The sequence below is a fragment of the Plecotus auritus genome (assembly GCF_963455305.1).
Source record: "Plecotus auritus genome assembly, chromosome: 8".
NCBI lineage: Eukaryota > Metazoa > Chordata > Mammalia > Chiroptera > Vespertilionidae > Plecotus > Plecotus auritus.
In genome coordinates, this window is record NC_137782.1 from 54,483,468 (window position 1) to 54,492,816 (window position 9,349).

Below are 9,349 nucleotides of genomic sequence, written 5' to 3' on the forward strand. Positions count from 1 at the left end.
GATAAGAGGTATTAGGGATACACCTACATCCAGAAACACCTCCCCACACATTGTACCAGTTTGAGCCTTTTTTCATTTAAGAAGCTTTGAAATGGCAAGTGGTCTCTGAAAAGGATTACCCACATGGATGTTCAGTTAGAAAATCAAATTGTTCTCCTGAGGGTGATTGCTCAAAAGAAATAATGAGACTGGGAAACAGTAATTTCAGAGCATGTGGCTCTTTACTGGAGGGCAGGTTGAAATGGCTTGCTAGGATTTGGTCTCAGAGGGGTGCTTTCTGTAGCCAAAGAGCATAGCAAGAGCATACTTTATACCATCAATCAATAGATAACCCTTAGAGGTGATCCAGGTCAGTGTGTCTCAAACTATGTTCCACAGAATACAATCCTGTGGATGTTTCAGACAGGGAGAGGAAGGGGTTATGCTGAGATATGTTTAGGAGGCATCACTCGCATCCCTGGTTTGGGCATTCATGGTGCATTTTAACACATTAATAGTTCTGATAAGACTCACCATTCAGGAACTTGTCTAGTTGGGTTAAAGAAGTGTTTCCCAAAGTTCCTTAACTAAGGAACACCTTACCCCTCAAGTATTAGGACTTGTGCCATTGGGACATTGAGCATTTCACTCGTGGGAATATTCTCAGTTTCCTAAGCAGCTGCTGTGACTCAAGATGCATTTCAAGCTCTGGTTAAATTGCTTTGAAACCAATGGAAAATATGCTCAAGTGGCCTCTATAGTGGTTTGTTTTCTTTATCTCGAGGGTCAGTTTGAAATTAGAGAGAACCACATATTTAAGTTAAGGTCTGATAAAAAGATAAACAGGACTAAGTAATATTACATGGGCTTAGATAACATGAAATAATTGGATACATGAAATGCACTCAGATATGTTTATATATGTGTGTATACATCCACACAGGCTTTGAGTGCAGTTTAAGAAAAAGGAGTTTCAGATAGGACTTTGATAATAACTCATGGAAATAAATAACTCATTTAAAATATACAAAGTCTTTAGTTTTAATACATCCAATTATTTTATAACGATGCTTTAGATTAAAATATTGAGGACGGAAGCCATGGCTGGACCCTGGCTCCAATGTAACTGATCTTTTTTTTAAACAAATATATAGGAGTTTAATAGCAAATTAAAGTTCATCTGGGGGAGGCAGAAAGAAAAGCCATTGATAGTAAATGATCAAAGTCTGGACTGGAGCCACCCACCCACCCATCCACTCATGCACTTAATAATTTCTAAAAATTAATTTATTTTTAATTAAATTTATGGAGGTGACATTGGTTAATAAGATTATATAGGTTTCAAGTGTAGATTTCTATAATACATGATTTATATATAACATTGTGTGCCGCCCACCACCCAAAGTCAGATATTTGGTCCCCTTTACCCTTTATATCCCCAACCCCCCTTCCCTCTGATAACTAGCATACTATTATCTGTGACTTTGCATTTCATATGAGTGAAATCATAGGGTTCTTAGTTTTATCTGACTGACTTGTTTTGCTTAGCATAAGTGACAGCCAAAGTGTCCTTCAACAGAAGACTGGGTAAAGAGGATGTGGTGTATATAAACTATGGAATACCATTCAGTCATTTGCAGCAACATGGATGGACCTTGAGAATATTATGAATTCACTAATTTTTAAAAGAATAACATTTGTCCTAAATTATTTTATCTTCAGGATACTCCCTGTGAGCTGCTTTATTACTTCAACATTGTATTTTAAATAATAATTTTTCCCTATAGTGTTATTGACTCATTTTCATTGTAATAAACCCACCGATGTTTCTCACATTAATGTTTCTGTCTCTCCCCCTTCCTTTCTCTCTTTCTCTAAAAATCAACATAAACATATCCTCGGCTGAGGATTAAAAAAATTATTTCTACTATATCATTTTGTGCTTTTTTCCTTTTTTATGATGCTGCTGTCTTTTTATTTTCCTGTCTGCTTTTTAGATATTTCATCTAAATATTTTTCCCTCTATCTTTTTTGGAAGTTAAACACTTTATTTCTGGTCATTTGGTGGGTTACTCTTAAATTTTTAATCTGCACACTGATCTTCAAGTCTATCATTAATAAATACCTGTTTCTTCTCTTGAATAAGATAATATTTTATTAGAATATTTATTTATTTATTTATTTTTATTGTTTGAAGTATTACAAATAGTAGTACATATGTCTCCTTTTTTTTTTCTCCCCAATTGACCTCCCCCCGGCCTCCCCTACCCCCCAGTACATGCCTTTACCTGCCCTCCTCCCCCAGTGTCTTGTATCCATTGGTTATGCTTATATGCATGCGTACAAGTCCTTCGGTTGATCTCTTACAGCACGCCCCCCCCCAACCTCCCCTGCCTTCCCGCTGTAGTTTGACAGTCTGTTCAATGCTTCTTTGCCTCTGTATCTATTTTTCCCCCATTTCTTTCCTTTAAAAAATCTTGCCTCTGCAGACTAGAAATAAACATATAATAACAAAAAATGTTTGAATCCCAATTTTAATGTCCAACAGTTCTGAGTCCCCATTTCAATGTCAAACAGTTCCTTATGTGTACGTGTCAGCAATGATATCTGGATGGTGGGCACATGGTGGCAATGCAGGTCTGACCCTCTCTGGTTTGGTCCTAGGCAACCTGTTGCGACGCACAGCTGCTGACTGCTAGCTTGGCAAGGCGTCATCAGCGTCTTCCATCTCTGGACTGTTTCACCTCTTGTCTTCGTGGTTGGAGCAGACCTGTCAATTCCTCTTTATTAGAATATTTAAAATTGTGATCATACCTTTTGTAAGTTTTGATCAGTATTTTGGATATATCTCCCAATCCTTCAAACTATATTTTTTATTATTAGTTTTTACAGTGGCTGATTTATTTTTAGATTTCACCACATGTTTATTCTGTCTTTGCTTATTTTTCCTTATTGTATCTCAGACCTCCCTTTCAAAATGGTAACTGTCCTTTCTGATGAAATAAAACCCTTTGGCAATTTCTATTGCAATGTGCTGTTCATATTTAACTTCTTATTTCCTGAAAATTCTATTTTTCTTTATTTCTTGAATGCCAGTTTAGCTGTTCACACAATTCTAGATTGATAGTTATTTCCTAAAAGCACTTTGAAGTTATTATTTCATTGTCATCTGGCTTCCATCTATAGCTGCTGAAGTCTGATGTCAGTCAAATTGTCATTGCTTTGAAGTAATCTATTTTTGCTCTGTCTGCAGACTGTCTTTGCTTTCTACTTTTTATTGTGCTGTATCGCCGTCCCCTTTTTTTACTAATTAGAATTTTTTGTGGTTTCAGAATCTGAGAATTTTGTCTTTCATCAATTCTGGGGAATTATCAGCTCTTGTGGCTTTAAATGCTGTTTTTCTATTCTTTATTTGGGTTTCTAATTAGACGTGTTAAACTTTCTCATCCTCATAGATTTCCTGTCTCTTTCTCTTTTTTTTTGTTACTCCTCACCCAAGGATATTTTTCCCATTGATTTTAGAGAGAGTAAAAGGAAGGGGGGGGGCGGGAAGAAACATCAATGTGAGAGAGACACATCGACTGGTTGCCTCCCGCACATGCCCCAACTGCAGGGAATGAACCTGAAACCCAGGTACATGCCCTTGACCAGGAATGGAACTGGAGACCCTTTGGTGCACGGGCCGATGCTCTACCACTGACCCACACCAGCCAGGGCAGACCTCCTGTCTCTTAATCCCTCTTTCATTTTCCAGTTTCTTTGCTGTGTACTGGGATGTTTCCACAGATAATTATAATTCAAACTTCAGCTGTGTCTAACCTATTTAACTCATTTCTGAGTCTTTAATATCAGTTATTATATATTTTGCATAATTAGAAATTGTAGTTTCTTTTAAAAATCTTCTTGGTCCTTTAAAGTAATTTCTTTCTTGCTCATGTTTAGTTTCACCTATTATTTCTTCAAAATTAATGATATTTTACATTTGGGTATTTTATATTATTATTTGAAAATTCAGATTGATTTCCTAGGGCGTTCTAATTTTTAATTTTGTTGGTTTTGTTTTTTTGCTAACTCTAGCTCAAGGAATTTTGTTTCCTTAGTGTTTTGTAATTTTTTATTGTGAATTCATATTTAGTCATTGTGATTTGTGGGAATCCCAAAAGGCCTGGCTTGAGGGTTTGCCTCTGCCAGGTACCTTGAAATGCTTTTGAATTGGAACTGCTTTCAGTTAATTTTGCAGCTTGGGGATCCCACATCATAGAGTTAGGAAAAAAATGCAAACCCTGAAGTTGTGTGAACACAGATCATCTCTGATTACAGATTCACAGGGGAGATTTTTTCTTTCCATCTGAGCTGAGGCCCAGAGAGGTTTCCTTGTTGTGCTTCGCTGCTGGTCAGCAAGCTTTTCTAGCCTATCCTTTCTCTGAGAACGTAGCCTTTTGAGGGTCCTGTTGCCATTTGGCAAAATGATTGTCTTTGACTTCAGTTTGAGGTTTAACGTATTGAGTTTGTTCTAGATTTTACTTCCCAGTTGGGTTATTGAGACCCAAATGATTAAGAAGTTCTTTATTTCATTTTTATAGATTTACTGCAGTTCCTCTAATTTTGCAGGCACATCTGCCTGCCCTGTTTCACTTTCCATATTGGCTGTGTTTCCCTTGAGGTCACAGATATTCATCCAGAATTTGACTAAGCTTTTCCTATGCTAAATCAAGATCTGACCCTTTGTTTTGGTGTTGATGCATTTATACAACTTATTTATGTTTGGGCCCCACGTCAAGTAGAATGTTGATATCACAAAAGAAATCTAATATTTTGCCATATATTTTTATGTATGAAATGGTTTTTTACAAATTCTAAATTACATCAGAGTGTGTGTAATACAGGAAGGAGCAGCCTGTCTTTGGATAGGTCGGCTGGCCCTTCATTCTCCTGGCTACTTAACCTCTGAACAGTTTAAACTGCTCTCAGTGTTTTGCCTCAAGGGCTATTCCTGGCTGAAGGTCCTTTAATAACACCTTCAGGGATTGAAAACCTGGAAACCTAGTTTAATGAAATGTACAGATGATGCTAATGGAGAGAAGTGTTCCCACTGTCCGTAGGGACAGGAGCTCGATAGCAGGAGAAAAAACTCATGCTAAAGGCAATAAATAATGAAACGAGAGAATATGCCTGCATTTGGACTAGAGAAAATTAATGTATCTTCAGAAAAATGATCTGCAGTGATTCTCAAAGCAGTCATCCTAGAGGGAAAATTGAAGCCAGAGAGGAAATGTGAGAAAAAGGGATGGGAAGCTACACCGTAGTTGTTTTCAGCTAATTGGTTATAAGCTAAACAACAGGGAGTCTTTTTTTTTTTTTTTTGCGGGGGTGGTCTTTCTTAATAGAAGAAAATTGTTATGCTTGTATAGCAACACAAATACTTGCGGAGTGCTTGGCTGCTGTTTACATCCATTACCACAGGTTATTTCTGTCATAAACTGGATTTTACAGGATATTCTTCCTGTGAGCTCCAGGAGTATGAGTTATCCAGGTGTCCTTAAGAAAGAAGGCTCTTTGTTGTTGTTGTTTTTGATCCTCGCCTGAGGATATTTTTCCATTGATTTTAGAGAGCGTGGAAGAGAGAGGGAAAGACAGACAGAAACATCGGTGTGAGAGAAACACATCAGTTGGTTGCCTCCTGCACATGCCCTGACCAGGGTCCAGGCAGGGGAGGAGCCTGCAACCGAGGTATGTGCCCTTGACAAGAATCAAACCCGGCACCCTTTGGTCTTCAGGCCGACACTCTATCCACTGAGCCAAACCAGCTAGGGCAAGAAGGCTCTTTGGATCATCCCCTCTTAATGACGAAGTTATTTAAGCACAGAATACTTAAAGCCAATTTTAACAATTGTATAGCCTTAAGAATGAATGCTTGACTTTCCCTTACGATCCTCTCCTTGGTTAACTCTGTTCCCTTTTACTTTGTAAAGTTATTTTTAAATGTCAAGTCACAGCCAAAAACCTACATCGAGGATGGGCTCTTCTCTGACTCCCTAGCCCTCAGTGATCTCTTTTGAGATTCTGATGTCCTTGTGCCCCTTTGTGGGCCCTTGTTTCCTCATTAGCGAAATGAGTAGCTTGGAATGGCTCTCCTGACTCAGGGTCTATGGAGAGTCCTACTGCCCTTTTAGCCTATGGCACAAAATTCAGTGCTAGTTATGCATTGTCTTACATTGCAGGCTGGTCTTGGTTTCACATCCTGATTAAGTTCTTGTGGACATCTGTGTCATATTTTATTTGAATCCATTGGACAAACTATGGCAGTCCAGTGCTGAATCTAGAATAGGTAATGAAAAATGGTGGTGGCTAGCCCAGATCTTTGCTGTCTCATATTTCCGATTATCTTTTCACTCTAAGATTCCCATCCCAACCACCAATGCTTAATATTAGGGCTCTTGATTATGGTCAGTTTACGTGTCAAACCCCAGACTTCTCTTCCCTTGATGCAGGGTTGCCACCTAGTGGGAAAAAGTGGCAACTGTAGGCTATTCAGTGCCATGCTCCCCCACCAACTTCCACCCCCCTGCTGCTTCTTTAATTGATGAGAAGGAGAAGTAGAAACTTTGGAGTGAGTTGCAGCAGTGTGACTAGAACCATTGTGTCCTTCCTTACACATAGTACAGTAGGCTGAGGTCTGCATCATGTGACATGAAGGAATTGATTTGGGTTCTACTGCTCAGAGGTCCTTACCCAGTGACCTTTCACGTCTAGTGTCAGAGGCTCATTCCACAGATGCCTCTTTACAATATTGTGTTGCCCTTGCTCATTGTTCCTGGACATAAGTCAGGACTGTCAGTTACAATGGAAAGAAATCCAGCTCAGGCTTATTTAAAGCTAACAAAGGGAGTGTATTGACTTATGTAACTGGGAAGCCCAGGGGTAGGCTGGCTGCAGGCATGTCAGAGACCGTATCATCAGGATTCAGCCTCTTCCCATCTGTCTCTTGGCTCTGCTCTTGGCTTTACTTAATGACACTTATTTTTCACTTGGTGCCACCAACCTCCCCCCACCCCCGCCCTGAAGCTTACTTTATTCCTTCTCTTCAAATCATGCAAAAGTCCTGGGGTTTACTATTGGGCCTTGTATCAATCCCTGAACCAGTTACTGCAGGGAGGAAAGAGGGTGGGGGAAGAAGTTGAATTCTGGTTGGCCAGGTCTCAGTCATGTGCCCACCTCAATCCCATGGACTGAAAGGGAAGGGGTCATTCCCCAAAGGAAAATGGAAGTTTGAGTTCCAAAAGGAGTACGATTACATGCCAAATAGGCAAGATCAGATGCCCATGACGTTGGCCATTGTTTTGATACCTGCCAATATTTGCACATTGCTAGACATATAATAATAGAGGCCTGGTGCACGAAATTTGTGCACTGGGAGTATGTCCCTCAGCCTGGATTGTGAGAGGGCGCAGGCCAGGCTGAGGGACCCCACCGGTGCACAATCGGGGCTGGGGAGGGTCATGGGAGATTGGCCAGTCGGGGAGGGATCATGGGAGGGCTCCAGGGTGTGTCCAGCCCATCTCGCTCAGTCCCGATCGGCTGGACCCCAGCAGCAAGCTAACCTACCGATGGGACTGTCTGCCCCTTGGTGGTCAGTGCACATCATAGCAAGTGGTTGAGTGGCCTTAGCATATCATTAGCATATTATGCTTTGATTGGTTGAATGGACGACCGGATGACTGGACACTTAGCATATTAGCCTTTTATTATATAGGATGTACGTAATAATTACTGGCTGAATAATTGAGGGATATGTGGGAAGGGAGGCCAGTGAGCACAGTCACTGGGTACCTGAGGGAAGGGCAGAAAATTGAGGATAGGTTGTATGTTTTAAAACTACTGTCCTTTTAAAACTTAGCCTCCAGCACTTTAAAACCCCTTCCACAGAGAAGTGCAGTCTATGTTCCCTGCCCTTGAATCTGGGCGGGTATGCGATTGTATCAGTTAACAGGATATGGCAGAAGTGACACTATGAGACTTCCAAAAAGGCATCATAAAAGACCCTGCAGCTTGTTCACTAGGACACTTGATCTTGGAGCTTAGATCTGCCACTTAAGTTCAGCATGAGACCACCATACTGGAGAGGCCAGTCCCAGGTGGAATGTCCCAGGTGAGCCCAGCCTTCCCGTCATCCCTGCTACAGTACCAGCCATGAGAGTGGATCTGAGCCCATCACCACATGGAACAGAACTACCAGCGGAACCCTGTCTGGTTTCTTGACCCACCAAAGTGTCAGGTTTAACAAAATGAGGTGGTTGGAGGCCACTAACTTTTGGGTTAGCCCAGGGGTCGGCAAACTGCGGCTCATGAGCCACATGCGGCTCGCAAGCCGCTGTTTGCCGCTCTGTTGACTAATGAGTTTGCCGACCACTGGGATAGGGGCTTAATTACGAGGAACAACAAAAGCCTGTAATTATTGGAATCGAGAGTCTAGGTCAGTGGTCGGCAAACTCTTTAGTCAACAGAGCGGCAAACCGCGGCTCGCGAGCTGCATGTGGCTTACAAGCTGCAGTTTGCCGACCACTGGGTTAGCCTCTCACTCAGTAACAATACAAGGGGAGCAAACTGCTGTCTCTTCAACAACCTTCACGAGCAAGTGAAGACCAGACACATTGCACATTACTTTGACTATGATCTCAACACAAACGTGCTATAAAAAGAGCTGTTTATGAAGAAAGATTAAATGATTTTCCCCCCAAAAGGCTTTCAAATAATAAGTTTGGATAAATCAATGTCTTCCTCCTGCCAGCAGCTTGTTGGCGGGCTGCCTCCTTTTATCTCAGGGAGCCCGTGCAGCGTGCAGCGCGAGAGCAGGAGGCAAGGCTGAGCCCGCTGGCTGTCCGGCTTTGCCGCACATGGTGGGGGCTTACAGGTCCTCAGGGACCTGCAGAATTTCCTCAGACAGATGGATCTGGGGGGCAAGTGCAATGAGGTTTATTAGTATATCACAAAAGAGAAAGTAGGTTCTCTTTCTAGAATTTTGATTCCTTTTTTCCTCTCCTCCCCTGCTCCCCCAAGGCATATAGCCTCTTTCTTTCTCCAGAACCTTGTTAATGACGGGGCAGGAAGAGAACTAGGGTGATTTTGGGAGGACCCCTCCTGCCTGCCCAGTGGGTTTCTCCTGGCCTTCCCTCTCCCTCCACCTACAGGCCCTGCCCCCAGCTTTCCCCAAACTGTTCAGAACCAGGAGGCACATGTCCATGTGTGTGCTTGGGAACCCACAATTTCCTCCTTAGGACGAAGTCTCCCAGCTGGAGCTTCCTGGATCCCCAGAGACTGCACTGTCTTCTATTCCTGCCCTCTCACTTAGCAAATGCAAAGGGACTTCTTG